The sequence below is a fragment of the Tamandua tetradactyla genome, chromosome 3, assembly GCF_023851605.1.
Source record: "Tamandua tetradactyla isolate mTamTet1 chromosome 3, mTamTet1.pri, whole genome shotgun sequence".
Taxonomy (NCBI): Eukaryota; Metazoa; Chordata; class Mammalia; order Pilosa; family Myrmecophagidae; genus Tamandua; species Tamandua tetradactyla.
Window position 1 is genome coordinate 152211059 of NC_135329.1, and position 16147 is coordinate 152227205.

The following is a 16147-nucleotide window of genomic DNA, read 5'->3' on the forward strand; positions in this document are numbered from 1 at the left end:
TGCCACCTCAGCCACTGAAATTATCTCAGTGAAATGGTGGAAACTTTTCATTTCCAATCAAATGAAGAAATCTTGGGCAAATGGAGACATGATGGATGAGGGCAGAATATATTTTGAGATTTTGCCTGTTAAGCCACTGTATAGATGAGCTCAACAGCAGGATTGCTTTATTTATTTATTTTTAATAAAATATCTTCAATGTGAGTATGGTCAGAGGTTTCAGACTTTAAGGACTGTGAAACCTATTCATGTATATCGGGGCCTTGGCAAATGATAAACAAAATGGTGACTGCTTTACCCAAATGTGGGTGCACTTTGCAGAGACCAGGGCTATTCTACAAGGCTCTCTTCACAGCACTGTCATTGAACTGTTATATAACGTGAAGGGGTCTCCTGGGTAAAAGGATGGCCCTTTGTTTAAAATTTCCAGTATATCTTATATATGTATACATAAGCTCCAGCATGACAAAATCATGGAAAGCGGAACTAGAAGAGTAAAACATAGAGTGAAAAAAAAATTTTTTTTTACATGGGCAGGCACCAGGAATCGAACCTGGGTCTCTGGCGTGGCATGCGAGAATTCTGCCACTGAGTAGAGTAAAATTTTTAAGAAATCATTTTATAGAGGAGGCAATCCAAGTTCAAAGAGGTAAAGTCACACATTTAGAAGAAGGGCTGAAGACCCCAGGATCAAGGCCTGGGTCTCCTAACTCCCAAACCAGTCCTTTTCTTCACTGTAAGACACTGTTGCCAAGTAGAATGATAGACTTCACATTACAACAAAAATGGACAAAACATACATCATCAATTACAAAACTTCTCTGTGCTGGTTGACCTAATATTTAAATTATCACACTGACAAAGTAAAACAAAATTTATCTTTTAATCTATTAAAGTAATTATGTTTGTTATGTTCCAAATGGGTTATCAAACATCCTTAAACCCTGACATTGTAACTCCAAAACAGAAGACTGAAATGGTTTTCACATGTGAAGTAATGTGGACAGCTGATCAAAATATAAGCCATTACAATAAAATATGTTTTCATCTAATTTCCTGGATATTTGATGTTTAGTCTTTTTAAACTGGAAAATTCCTCAACACGTACTAAAATTTCTATGAAATAAATAATCTAAGCCATAAAATTCTGAATGTATATGCTTACATACTTCTAACATCAACCAGTGTTTCACAATATTAACTTGACTGTAAATGAAGCATTTTATCAATGAAGCATTTTTAAATGTTTATGTAGCTTCCAATGAAATTCCTATTTAATTAAGATCTTCCATAAAGCAGGAAAGCATCCAATATCAAATGTTCTTTGAAAGATTTTGTCAGATTTCTATTAAGATTAATGCAAATATGTTATATTTTTAAAAATATCTTCTATTGTATATGATATAGTTGTGAACATTACTCAAAATATGCAACATATTAACACTTCACCTTTCCAACGTTCTGCTACTTGCAAGTAATTTTAAAGCTGACAATTTAGGTACTTACATTTATTTTTATATTTTTAGAAGATACATCATAGCTATATCATATTTTTAGAATATATATCATAGCATTTTAACAACATCTAGAAATACAGAATCTTAAAAATCCTAGGTTAACATTTAGATCATGCAGATTCTATTGTCTATAACAACCACCAATTAAACCCCAAAATGTGAGGCTCACCTTAACAGAAGAAAAAAAGTACAAGTCAAGTGCCAGTCATGCCTGCCTTATTAACTTATTCACACATTTCCAAGATTGTGGTAAATCGCCAAAACTTATCACATTAAAAACAATAACTAGGAGTACAAAAAAACAATATCATGGTATGCCTAAGCATGGCATGAAATCTGAACAATTATGCAAAATTACAGCTAAAGCCAGATATAACTACACATATATTTCTTTCATTTCGGAAGTAGTCCACCATTTATTTGCAATGCTTGTTACTTACCTAAAAGCATGTTTCTTAGCAATAGTCAGCTCAGGCCGTCTGTAGTTTACATGTAACAAATGTATTGAGAGCTGAGAGAAGTACATTAACCTGCCACAAACTTTATGACAGACTGTGAGCCTTCACAAACTCCTCCTTGTATCCTAAGCTTGCTGGAGTACTGTACCAACAACACTCACTCTCTGTGTACCTCGTTTGAAAATAACAAACAATACAGTGACTGTCAGTAGATGTTGCCTCCTTAGCCTACAGAGCCAAAAAAAACTATGAAAAGTAAGTTACTTCACTGAAGTTTGAGACGTAAATTCTGAATTGATCATGCTGTTTCTTTAAAATTCTAAGTAATATTTCTACTCAATTCACTAAGAAAAAAATTTCAATTTATGCAAATAAGTTCATGAAATTACATTAAAAAAATGGAACTACCCTCTTTCTTCCTCAATGCTTCCCTTCTTTAAGAATTTAAACTGCATTTCACTATCAATAAAAATAAATTCTGCTACAAAATGAATGGTATAATTTGCATGATTTTAAGGAAGATTTACTATTAAAATATCAGTCACTAAGGATCAGAAAATGCACATGTATTTTTCATTTGGTGTTATGAGCTTGAGCTCCAATGAGATTTCAGTTTCACAGTGGACTGTTTGACTCTTAATACAAAGACAATTATTTTTAAAATACATCTCTTCTGATAGAAGAACAAGCCTTACAGTTTTAAAGCAATAAAGATATTACAGTGGACATTTAACAAAGAAACATCTCATTTCTTTTTATTTTCCTACTTGAGGTGTATTAACATTTTAAGAAGAGAAAATCTATATGGACCCAAGGGAAGAATATACAGCATATGAACTAGCACTACAGCCAATGAGTTAGTTGATTTCTGAGCTTATGATTCTAAAACAGAAAAGAACATGACACTTCCAAATATTACATATTTTAACAATTGTTTTAAAATGATCTTGCAACTCATACTATCTTTAACTTCTTTCTGAGGTTCAAATACCTAAGCAGTGAAGTTTTTGTATTTGTGCATGTTTCTGTATTCTCTTAGTCCTTAATTAGGGATTCAAGTTTTATATGACTAACTACTTGTATTTTGGGTAAAGTTAGGTTAAAAACTTGAAAATAGTAAAAGTGAGGGAGAGAGACTGAAAAATGTCTAAAAGGGAGAAGAATCTAAATGGTAAAGGAAAGATGGGGAAAGACTATGAAAGTAGAATAATTTGGAACAAAGAAAAGAAAGGGAGAGAGATGACTAAAGATGATATTGATAAAACATACCAAGATTTGTTTTTGCTGCTGTAAAATGTAGATGGCCTCTTGTATCTATATGTGTTGAATTTAAATGCAGTCCTCTTAAGAATTACACATTTAAATTTCTATTTTAGGTAAACCAAGTATCAATCAGAAGCATAATAAGCTTTTCTCTGGAAATGTGGAGGGATTCTTCTTTTCCTGCCCTTGACTCCCACTCTCTGTAATCTAGAGGTCCTCAGACCTTACTGTGAATCAAGAATCAGCTGGAGGGCTTGTTAAAAGAGAATGCTGGTAGAGGGAGGAGGGCTGTGGGCACAAATGGAATCAGAAAGAAAGATAGATGATAAAGACTGAGATGGTATAATCTAGAAATGCCTAGAGTGTATAATGATAGTGACTAAAATGTACAAATTTTAAAAATGTTTTTGCATGAGGAAGAACAAAGGAATGTCATTACTGCAGGGTGCTGAAAATAGATGGTAATTAATATTTTAAAATTTTACCTTATGTGTGAGACTAAAGCAAAAAATGTTTATTTGGTACAAAATTTATATTTTGACTAGTGCATTTCCTAATATAACTTATGTAGACAGCTTAATTGAACACTGTAAGTATATGGAATCTTGAGTAGGACATGAGATTTCGTTGGTTTGTCCAGAGTGATTTGAACAGTGAATAAAAAAGTATTTGCAAAGTCTTCTTCAGGGAATGGTGAGAAAGGGGGAAAATTCAACTTCCCGAAGTGGAATTCTTGATATTCTCACAAGCAGTGTGGACAACGAAAGCTAAAGGCTGATCCCGCAATCTTGGGGTTTGTTCACATGAAACTTAACCCCACAAAGGATAGGTCAAGCCCACTTAAAATTAGGCCTAAGAGTCACCCCCAAGAGAACCTCTTTTGTTGCTCAGATGTGGCCTCTCTTTCCAGCCAACACAACAAACAAACTCACTGCCCTCCGCCTGTTTATGTGAGACATGACTCCCAGGGGTGTGGACCTTCCTGGCAACGTGGGACAGAAATCCTAGAATGAGCTGAGACTTAGCATTAAGAGATTGAGAAAACCCCTTAAATGAGCTGAGACTCAGCATCAAAGGATTGAGAAAACCTTCTCGGCCAAAAGGGGGAAGAGTGAAATGAGACAAACTGAAGTGTCAATGATTGAGAGATTCCAAACCGAGTTGAGAGGTTATCCTGGATGTTATTCTTATGCATTAAATAATATCACCTTGTTAGTCAAGATGTAATGGAGAGGCTGGAGGGAACTGCCTGAAAACGTAGAGCTGTGTTCCAGTAGCCATGTTTCTTGAAGATGATTGTATAATGATATAGCTTTCACAGTGTGACTGTGTGATTGTGAAAACCTTGTGTCTGATGCTCCTTTTATCTACCTTATCAACAGACATGTAAAACATATGGAATGAAGATAAATAATAGGGGGAACAAATGAGTGAATAGAGTGAAATGCTGTTGATCAGTGAGGGGGAGAGGTGGGGGGTAATGGTATGTATGATTTTTTTTCTGTTTTCTTTTTATTTCTTTTTCTGAATAGATGCAAACATTCCAAGAAATGATCATGATGATGAATATGCAACTATGTGATGATATTGTGAATTACTGATTATAGATGTAGAACGGAATGATCAAAAGTTATGAATGTTTGTGTTTGTTTGGTGTTTTTTGGTATTTAAAAGAAAACTTAAAAATTAATTTAAAAAAAAAAAGAGAGAGAGAATGCTGGGCCCTATTCCCAGCACTTATGATTCATTCTTTCTGAAGTGGGGCCTGATAGTTTACATTTCTAACAGTTCCCAGGTGATGTTGACATTTCTTGCCCCAGGACTTGATTTTGAGAACCAATACCCATTATGTTATCCTACCATTTAGAATGAGTAGTTTCTGTTGTAAATTATTTTATTACTATATTATATTAATTTCAAGATTCACACACATAACCCACTCCTTTTCCATTCACATTTTCTCAATTCTAAATCAAGATGGGTCATATAATTAGTTGCATTGTACAAAACTATCCACAAGTGGGTGCTTAGGAAAGTAGTGGTCAGTGTCCATGCACACAGGAACTTGGAATGCATAAAATAATAGGACTTAAACAATATAAAGAATCTTATATTTGATAAAGTAAGATATTATTGGGAAATAATCATTCCTAGAAGTAGCCATTTAAAAATTAATGATCAATATATCGATTTAAGGTTTTTTTTTTTCTTTTCTAAAGTGTGGCGTGAATACCACCTACAGAATCACCAGAATACTTGCTAAAAATCCAGATATCTGGGACTACTGTTGAGTCAGTATCTTCAGTGTGAGAACCACTGACCATCTCACCTTCAAAGACATAGCAATTTAATAAGAATGGCAGCACTGAAGGCCTTCTCTAAATGTTAGGGACAATATATTTCTGAGAAAACTACCTTCGAAACCAAATCAATTATGATAAACCTTTGACTTTGCCTAAATGATTAAGACTATACAAGGACAATTATGAGACAGTTTATCTCCATAGGAAGTTTTAAAAACTAAAACACCAAAGTGCAGAAATACTCACTGGAGCTTTGTGACGGCCGAAGAGAAAAAGCTAAAGGCTACGGCAGGCCCTCATCTGATCAGGCCCAAACTGTGTAGTACTCGATAGGAAGACACTATACTAGGAAGAAGAAATGCACAGGAGTCCCAGATTTCCAAGTTGAGATTCCAATATTGGCCCAGTACTGACTGGAATCCCTGCTTAGTCCTTGAGTGGTGTGACGAATTGGAAAGCGACACCAGAAAGCCAAGATAAAATGGAAAGCCACCCAGTGTCATTAAGCCTGTTCTCTTAATCATAAAATAAAAAGTATTGTTAAGACAGACTTCTATGGTCCATTCTGACTCTAAAATTATATCTTTAAAAGCCTTCATAAAAGTAATTGGCCTTTATCATAGTTGTATTAGGAGAAGCCTCATGAAAGTAAACGACCAATTAATCAAACAAAAAGGGCATCTTTACCAGGTACTTGATGATATTAAGTATATGCTAACTTCATAAAAGGAATTGGAAAACTGACCACCACTCTCTCTCTCTCTCTTCCCCTAAAATGTTTGACTAGAATTAGAAATATCTGTTTGGGGAAGGTTAAATAGAACTCAGCTCTTCTATATTTATATTTTCTTTAATTTTTTCTTAATCAGGTTGTCCCCAGATTTGTCTATATAAATAGAGCCCCCCCCCCAAAGAACTAGCAGTTGATTTTCTTTATACCTGCTTTATTTTTTTTTTCCTTGTGTGTTTTCTGTTCCACAAATAGTTTTGCTTTCACCTTTGTTCATTTCTGCTTCCTAACTTCTTTTGGCTAATTTTGCTACTGTTTTTCTCATTTTTTAAGATGCATACATAGTTCATTTATTTTCATTTTTTGTTTTTTAACACCTAAACCAGTTAAGATTACAGTTTTTGATAGGAAGTGTTCCTTTCCATTAACTTTTAGCCAATGTATCATTTCAGTTTTAATTTTCCTCTTTTCTCCTTATTTCATATTTAAAAGACCAAACTAAAAGTATCTTTTAAAAGTCTGTGCCTAGCACGAATTAGTTTTTGGTTTCGGGTCAATCACTCATCTTTCTGAGTCTCTGTGATATTGGTTGTGTAAGACTCAAACCTAAATATGACAGCATTTTAAATCATAAATTGCTATACAATTTTAAGTTATTGTTTTAATAATTTTTGACAAATTAACTATGCATAAGGAAATCAGAATACTTACAGGGACATCAGAATTAGTTAACCTTAGAAGTTTAACTTAATTTTTATCTATTAATCATTTCTCAAGTTGTCTATATGTTTATGATTTTATTGCAAAATGGCAACCATTCACTAACTAGCACAGTTTCACTGATAACTTTCATTGGAGGGGAGAAATTAAAGACTAATTTAAAGAGCAAAATTATTTTAAACATTTATCTCTTGAAATTGTCATAATTTAAAGGCAACAGCAAAAGGAACTGGCATTTGCTGACAGGCAGTTATGTCTCATGCATTCTTTTAGGTATTTTATACAATTAATTCTCATAACAGCCATTGTACAGATAAGGAAACTTAGAGTAAAAGAGATTAAGCACATTGTCAAACCCTCATGTCCAGCGCTTCTGCCACCTTACAAAAACCAGAGAATTGAGACAGCAGGGTTGAACTGAAGTTTTTTCCTAATGATTTTCAGAGAAAGTAAAATATTTCATAGTTTTCTTTCTTTTTTTTTTGGAATTGAAAATATAATTATTTTTAAATTAAAGGAAAATTTATTTCAAAAAAGCATTTAAAGAGGTCTTTTTGTTTGTCTTTGATTTCATATCTTTTATTTCCTTCAGGGAAAAATGAAAATATCTGAGAGTAAATCATTTCACTTTGTACTATACTATCATTTCAGATTTTTCTATCATACCAGATATTAAGTTCTAGCATATTTTATCCATTAATTCAAGAGTTCTTATTTCTAGTGTCTAAAATATATGAAGAATTCTTTAAAGGCAGTTACTTTTTATTCTAATTCCAAAGTTTTAATTAAGACCATCAAAGGCATTAGTTATTATTATTTCTAGTAAGGTTATATATAACTAAGGGAAATTTTGCAACTAATCAGCTTTTCAATTTTTTATATCCATAAATGAAAGATATCTCCTATTAACTAGGTCATCCTTTAAGTGAATAGAGTGAACATTTATTTAGGCATGTATACAGAAATCTAAGTCTGAGAATCCAGAAAAGATAAATAAAGAATAAAAAGAAAGGGACTAAACTTGTATAAGAGACATCCTAAATGTTAAATAGCAGGGGAATTGATCAATAAATTATGGTATATGTATATCATGAAATGTTATAAAATATATTTAGTGACACAAGAAAATGGTCATTATACAATAAACGGGAGAAAGGATGTAGAACTAGATATATAAAAGAGATTAAATTTGTAAAATTATACATATTACATATCAATGTGAATGTTTGTATATATGAATCTATACAATGTTTGGGACAAAATAATCTAAAATATGCTAACACGGTTTGGATAATTTATTTTTTTCTGTATTTTTACATTTTTTTGTACTCATTTTAAACCCCCAAAAAAACCTCATTTTAAAATTTACAGTGGGAGAGGGTTGGCTATTTAGATAAAACATAAAGTTTATAAAACCCTGGATGCACAACTTATTAATAGGGAAAAATCTTAGTTAAAATTTTATAGTAGCGATAAAAATTAAAAAGCCAGTTGCCTGTGTTTGTATATATCTGTCTACTACAGTATCTTAGTTAACCTACCCGTACTGTATGTCTTTAAATTGGGTAGCATATAACACTAGTGGTCAATAAGGGAGAGGGGTACGGTGGGGGTTGAGGGGTATGGAATGTTTGGGAATTTCTTTTTTCTGGAGAAATCAAATGTTCCAAAAATGATCATGGTGATGAATATGCAACTATGTGAGGAAACTGAGAACCACTGATTATAAGGTATATATTATATGGTGTGTGAATATATCTCAATAAAATTACATTTAAAAAAACTTTACAGTAGGACAAGTGTTAAGAATTGCTAATTTCTCAAGTGTCTTTTGGGCCCTAAAGATCCTGATTCCACTGGAGTAAAGTTAAAGACCTGGGCAAGTATACAGACTGAAAACACACAGAAGGCTCACACTGATCACTGCGGCAATTCTAATGTATAGTAAGTGGTGTGACGTAAACAAGATGACGGGGATAATGGTAATATCATATTCATAGTGAGCTTCAGGCATCAATCCCCAGAACTCCTCAGTGACTTAATCTCTTCACCTGTAGAATCTGCATCCACACAGAGGACAGTCAGGAGCCTGCAAAGAAGTGACGGTGGAAATCCAGCTCAACTCAATGCATGAGTTTTTTCAAGCATTAAATCTTTTCAACAATTATGGTAGCATTGCCATTTCTACCTGTTTTTAACTTATGCGAAGGAAATAATTTATACACTGGGAAAGATATGGTTTCCCAGAAACCTTTTATAACACGACCTCATTAAAGTATTTATTCTCTATCAAAGTTATCATAAGATTTCCATGGCAACATCATGCCATATAATTCACAGGATTCAGACACAGCTAATCTTTGCACAACTGGACATATCAAAAGAATTACATCATCAGTGATGCCACCAGAAAGAGCACCTGCTCCCTTCCTACACTGGAGAGTAGGTATGCAAATAATGTAGAGTTTTCCTAAGACAAATGCTCAGATATGTTAAGTTTTCAATAGGTTTACATTAGAATACTACCATTTTTTTCCTTCACCCCTCACTTATTTTATTATTATTTTTTTAATCTTCACCTGCCTAGTAAGCACCCATCTTAAGTTGCTTATCATTTATGCAAAGCCAGCTTGTCCTCCTGGGCAGGTTGCCTGGGGTGGCAAAATGCTCTGTGACTATTTATCCCCTAGGAGTGATGAATAACTGGTAGGAATGTGCCATTCCTAGTTTGCCTGCTGAATCTGTTCAGAGGGATGAAGATGAGGCCATAAAACTTTGGACAACCGAACATTTGTGAAATTAGATGATATTCTGCAAACAAATATGCTTAGGAACATCCAACTTTGGGGGCGAAAGGCTAAAAGGATTTTAAGATTTACCCTGTAGTAAGATAAAATCTTTTAAAATTCTATTAAAAAATCACCAACAGTCTTTGTTTTCTTTCAAGGGCTGGTTATAGTATGTGTTTAAAAATGAGGTTGGAAATTATGTAAAATATTCTATAAAAGGAGTTTAATGGAGTCAAAACTGCTGAGGTAGTTTTAAAAGCATTTGAGTATAGTTTCATTTGAGTATAGTCTCCCCTCATCTGATTCTGTACTGTTAAATTAGCTATAAAAATATTTTATCAGTAATACACTTTTTCTAAGATAATACACACTTACAAATGTTTAACTATTTTAGTAAAGAAAAGATAAAAGCATTTTCTCTGTCCAACAGGATGACTTCACTTTCAAGTGGAGCATGTATAGAGTTTTAAAAAGATATTTAATAGATGCTTTGACATTTTGAATACATTTTTGTATAATCATAGAAGCTTAATACTTAAAATGATTTCAAAACCTTCTCATTTTACTAACAAAGAAACTGAGACCAGAGAGGCAAATTCCTTGCTTAATGTCATCCAATTTGTTGAGGGAAAAATCAGAAGTATTTATTCATTTTCTAAGTCTTTATTGAGTCCCTGTTCTACACCAAGCACCTTTCTGAGTGCTAATGCTAAAGGGGCCCCGGCTCTCACAGAATTTTTAGACTGCTTTCGCTCCGATCACAGAGTTCTTTTCATTTCCTCACACACTTCTCTTAGCCGAAAAGGATTAAGTTATACAACTCATAAAAAGCCTTCAATGTCTGATAAAAATGCCTGTGGTTTTTGTATTCCTCCTAGATTTCATCTGTCACAGTTGTTTGCTGAAGATGACTATATGCGTGCACATTAAAAGAAAATCTCCAGCTCTTTATGTTATTTATCTTTCAATGAACGCAATGAAATCAGTACTATCTTAAGTCACTTTAACATATTTGGGAAATGATGGCATAATATAATTGGAAAGATTTCAATTTTTCATCTTTGTACCAAAAAAAAAAGGGGGGAACAATTTTGAGATTCACAGATACTTACTATTTCTGCTTCAATTTAACCTTAGGTGCTTTCATTAACATTCAGCAGTCATCATATTATGACGCTAGTGAATGATTTAGAAAAATAACTATATAATACCAAGTGATTTTGAAGCAGTCTGCAATTGCAATAGTAAATCAAAGACTTCTTACCATTTTATTCATTCGTATTCTGTAGAAATCATGTGCTGCAACTTAGCAGGAAAAACCACATACTACACTTTATAATTAAGGCAGAATACAAGCTGTGTTTCCAGTACTTTCCAGCCCCCAGTCTCTTTTGCCTAATGTGGCCCTTCTTTCTACCACATGACTCTACCCCATTCCAGCCAAGGCTGATTGGACCAGGTATAGATAATAGCTGATTTAGGGGCAGCTAATCATCAGAGACGCATGATTGGCAGCCCAGTTCTAAACAATGTGCCAGTCATTCCCCACTCAGGAATCTGGGATTGAGAAGATGAGAAACTTGTGGGGTAGGGCTAGAGAGGGACAGGCGCTAATCAGAATCACTGGGGAAAATGTTCAAGCCAAAGTTTATGAGGAAGAAGGACAGGCTCGTGAGAGGAGTACAGAACATAAAAATACTGGGAATATGAGAAACCCTCAGAGGGAGAGATGGACTCAGAGAAAAGATGGCTCTTGATGTTTTTCCAGGACATTGGCACTGGTTTCTTCAAGTCCCAGCCTGTTGAAATTACTGTCCTTGGATTTCCTTAGATTCTCTGTTGTATCCTCACAACGTATTTCCTTCTTCTTAAGTCAGCTTGAATAATTATATTATTTGGAACCAAACAAACTGCGGCCAAGAAAATGGCTTTTCATGCATCTAAATTTAGTTGTTGTCATGAAAAGGAAAGGACAAAAGCCAACTGGAAGTGGGACACAATTCCTTTTAAGTATCTGAATGTCTCCCTATCCATAAGTCATTTTGGGGCAGTGGTTACTGTGTCTTTAATATTTAATGACATGGTGACATTTAATAAGTTAATTTCTTCAACCCTTAAATATAAAGCTATAGAAGCATCTCAGAAGACCATGGTACTGAATTAATCTTTTCCAGTTTTCAACATCAAAGTAGTTTTGGTGATGCTCATGATATACACTTATTTCAATTCTTCCCTTTTCTCTATCAAAGGCAGTTGAAAACAGGCACCCAAAGAAACCACAGTAAGTACTCTGCGCTTTTGATATGCCATGGTTCTGATAATCTCCTTGACTGTCTTTTATCAAAATGTTTTCTGGCCAATTCTTCCAATGAATTTTGCTCCTAAAGGAGTTTCCATCCAATTAGTCATTGATCCTCCTATGTTGAATGGATTGAGAAAATAGATTTTCTCTCTTTTTTCTTTTTGGTTTCTTTTAAACATCTGTTCAAAGTCTTATACTCTACTTGTTTATCTCCATACACAATTCCTATAGCAAACACAGATTTTTTTTCTGTACTTGTTTTGCTTCCTTTGAGAGTACTTTCTTAAAAAAAATTATTGCTGCCACCTCATATATCAGAAAAAAGAATAAGAAATAATTTGATTCTTTATAATGTAAAGGAAACATGATTTCCAGCCAATACAAATGCTTTCATTCTAAAGTTTTATTAAAATGATAGGGTAAACATTGTTTAGTTATGGCCTTTGAGCCCTGAAATACTTTCCCCCATCTGGGGTTTTCTAACTTAAGGGAAAATAAAGAACTTCAGACAGTTAAAAGAGGAAATATTAGTATGACTAAAAGCCTAGCAAACAGTAGGAAAGATTAAAAGTATAGTAAAGAGAATATCCAGGTGCAACATTCAAGTATGTAAATGGCTACATTACAAAGAATGACAAAGAACTATAAGAAAGTGTCTTCGTAGTAATAATTCCAGCAACAAACACTTGAATGCCATACCATACACTGAAAGCTTTACCTGTATTATCTAATATTTTATTCTTCTAATTTTACTTGAGAGGAAACCTAAGGACAGAAACAGTAAGAAACTTATCAGAGGTTACACAGCTATGAAATTTAGGAGTGGGGATCTGAAAGCAGAAGTTCTGGCCTCACAGCTGAAACTATTAACGGTAGGTTATAGGTTCTCTTTGTAAATACTTTGGCCAATGGTTTTCAGTTTGCCTGTACATTAGGATAATTTCAGGATAATTAGGATACTTCAAAGGATACCCTTGTCTAGGCTCTATCTCAAGGGTTCTGATTTAATGGGTAGTGTCCTATCCTTGGTATAGTTAGAGTCCCATGGGACTCTAAAGTTCACTGAGAAAAGACTACCAAGCTAAGAACACCTAGCTATTCAGTGGCTGAGCAAGGAGCAGAACCTAGGTATTTGACTTTTCCCACTACATTACAGTGATTCCACCTTTAGCTAATTGAGGGAGGAAAATGAAGAAACAAATTGTTACTCTGGAGCAACGAAACTGAGTTTCTTATACCGAAAAGACTGTTCACTAGTGATCATTAAATACAAGCATAGTGTTTCTCGGTAGATTATTGAAACTAAGATGATGTCTTAATTTTCTGAAATAATTAAGTACATTAACAAGAAACTGATGAATATTTCCAAACTCCCTTTATTCAGTATTGTGGCACTTGAGACACCGGAGGGCTCTTAAATTATATATATATATATATATATATGTATAATTTAAACCCTATATATAATACAGAGCCATGCTGAGAATCAATTTAGTGCAATAAGTTTTAAAGAAGGGATAAAGGTGGAAGTATGGTGATAAATGGTGTACAACCAATTCTCTGGTGATAAAAGCCCTGATTTGTAGTATTACCAAATGGTAGTGTGAATACTTCCACCATGGCCAATTTCAATTTACCAATGTGGCATTATAGAATGTGGAGTTGGGAAGAGATGCTCAGTAGCACACATAGTATCTCCATCACACATATACAATTGAAGTAAATAACTTCCTTCAAGAGCACAGATAATAGTAAAGTAGTCAGGTGGTGATGGGTTTTGAATATTAATCTTTTATTTTAAATATAGCTAATTTAATATAGATGTATACTTTTTAACAAAGCTTAATTACTGGCTTTCCTGAAAATTTAATAATTGGGCCTTAGGAACTGGTTCAAAACACCACTTAAAAGTCATCCATACATATTTTTCTGGAAGGCAATATTTAATTAAATAAATTCAACAAGAGTGAATTAATCTTTGTGGTACCTATATTCTATAGAGAAGATAAACTTCAGTAATTCAGCTTTCTCAAGAATGAGAATGTTAGATTAAATCCACCAGAACAAATTCAGCCTTCATTGAGAGCAGCATAGCATAAAGGCTAAGAGTGTGAGCTCAGGAGTCAGAATGTCTGCAACAATATGTCCTTGAAAAAGTTTCCTAACCACAATTTCTTCATCTTCAAAATGGGATGATAATAGTTCCCACCTCGTAGGACTGTTGAAATAGTTAAATGAGTTGTTATATGTGAAGCACTTACAACAGTGCCTGGCACACAGTAAATGCTCAGTAAATGGTGGGTGCTACTCTCACATGAAAGTGCCTTAAGGTATATAAACCATGTATATTTGAGGTGGCTATGGATACTTTTAGCTACTTAAAGTTCCCTGATCATACCAAGAACTTTCAAGCATGTTTGACTTTTCCTATGCTTTTCCCTCTTTAGAGGAAGTATCACTATGTTTAATATTGGTTTCCTTAGATTTCCTCTCAGTAAAATTAGAAATATAAAACATTAAGTTCAGCTCTAAAATATTACTTCTCTTTCTCTGATTTGCTTCCATCATGGATGATTCAATAGCTCTCTGTAAAAACATGCTTAGTTTATTTTATACTTAATACATTCCTGAAAACATATTTTAAGGTCAAATATTTGAAGGCCAAATAAGAGGCATGCAAGTTATAAGTCGAGTGAAGATTTCTGTTTCCTAGCACCAGTTAAGGCTTTGCTCCTCTGAAGGTAGAGAGTTGGAAATGAAATGCTTAACCAAGTCCCTTGAAGAGTAACCTGATAGAAAACTGTTCACTAGTAAAGGAAGATGGCAAGGAAATTTGTCTGTTTGGGCTGGAGTTTGAGGAGGAAGTGTGACTTCCTGAGTATTTATAAACATATGATTCAGGGTTTAGATATTCACTATCTGCCTGGTCCAGGAAACCCCAAGGCAAGAAAAGTAAAGTAAATGGTCCAGGGTTGTTTGTATCCTAGGGTACACGGAAGAAGCCAAAGTAATGCTTTCTGGAGAAGTACACCCTTAACCCAGGTCTTGGAGAATTCCCACACAGAAACCTGGCAAAACACAAGCTCACAATTTGAAGTTATAAAACACACAAAGAAAACAAGCTACCATAAGCAAGGGACAGAAAAGGAGGAAATAGCAGACACAGACTCCATGGAGTCCTTATGTTAGAGTTACTGAATTTAGAATGTAAACTTTTTGAAATATTTGAAGAATTGTAGATGTCATTTCTCACAATGTTCATGCTATGGATTGTACTGTGACCCCAAAAAAGATATGTTCAAGTCCTAATTCCCAGTCTCACAAATAAGACTCCATTTTGAAACTATCTTTGAAGCTGTTATTAGTTAATATGAGATCAAATGGATCAAGGTGTGCCCTTAGTCTAATATGTCTGGCATCATTAGAAGAAGAGGAAATTTGGACACAGAGAAACAGAGGGGATAATGCCATGTAACTGAGGTAGAGAATGTCATGAATTACCTGCAAGGATCACCAGAAATCAAGATAGAGTCCTGGAATGGATTCTCCCCTTGAAGTTTAAGAGGAAGCTTGGCCCTGCTGATACCTCGATTTGGACTTCTAGCCTCCAGAACTTGGAGACAATAAATGTCTGTTTTAAGCCACCCAGTTTGCCATACTCTGTTAGGACAACCCTGGGAAACTAACACAGTCATTAAAGGATTCAAATGACTAAAACTTTTGTTTTGTATGAAGGAAGGCTAAAGAGAGAATGTGAGACACATAATTGGAATTATGACAGTTTTCAAATGAGACCTGAGAAAAAGCCTATTTTCCTCTCAAGCCACCTGCAGCCTCCCTCTGTTCTGCCTCCTTCAACTTGTCTTCCCCCTTCTTCAGCCCATCTGGAAAGCCTGGAATTTTCATTCCAAATCCACCACAGAGAAAGGCCTATAAGCAACTCTATAAGCACCACCGCCAACAATCAACTGGAATCTTTAACATCTGGAGACAATATCCATGTTCTACTTTAATTTAAAGATATAATTTTTACAATGCTAATTTCAGGACATTCATTATGGCATA

At 34.3% G+C, this 16147-nt stretch overlaps 1 protein-coding gene and 1 long non-coding RNA gene across 18 annotated transcripts in view; one reads left to right on the plus strand and one right to left on the minus strand.

Moving 5' to 3' along the window:
- The window catches only part of LOC143677826 (uncharacterized), a 132143-nt gene extending 126007 nt beyond the window's left edge, over window positions 1-6136 (plus strand). Inside the window, exon 5 of one of the 2 annotated variants that reach the window (XR_013172910.1) lies at window positions 4621-4711. This is a non-coding gene — a long non-coding RNA (uncharacterized LOC143677826). Of the gene's footprint in view, window positions 1-4620; window positions 4712-5457 lie in introns of those variants that run through there. The other variant, XR_013172909.1, reaches the window with a different exon arrangement.
- The window catches only part of ZNF385B (zinc finger protein 385B), a 479275-nt gene that overhangs the window by 225412 nt on the left and 237716 nt on the right, over window positions 1-16147 (minus strand). The window lies entirely within an intron of this gene.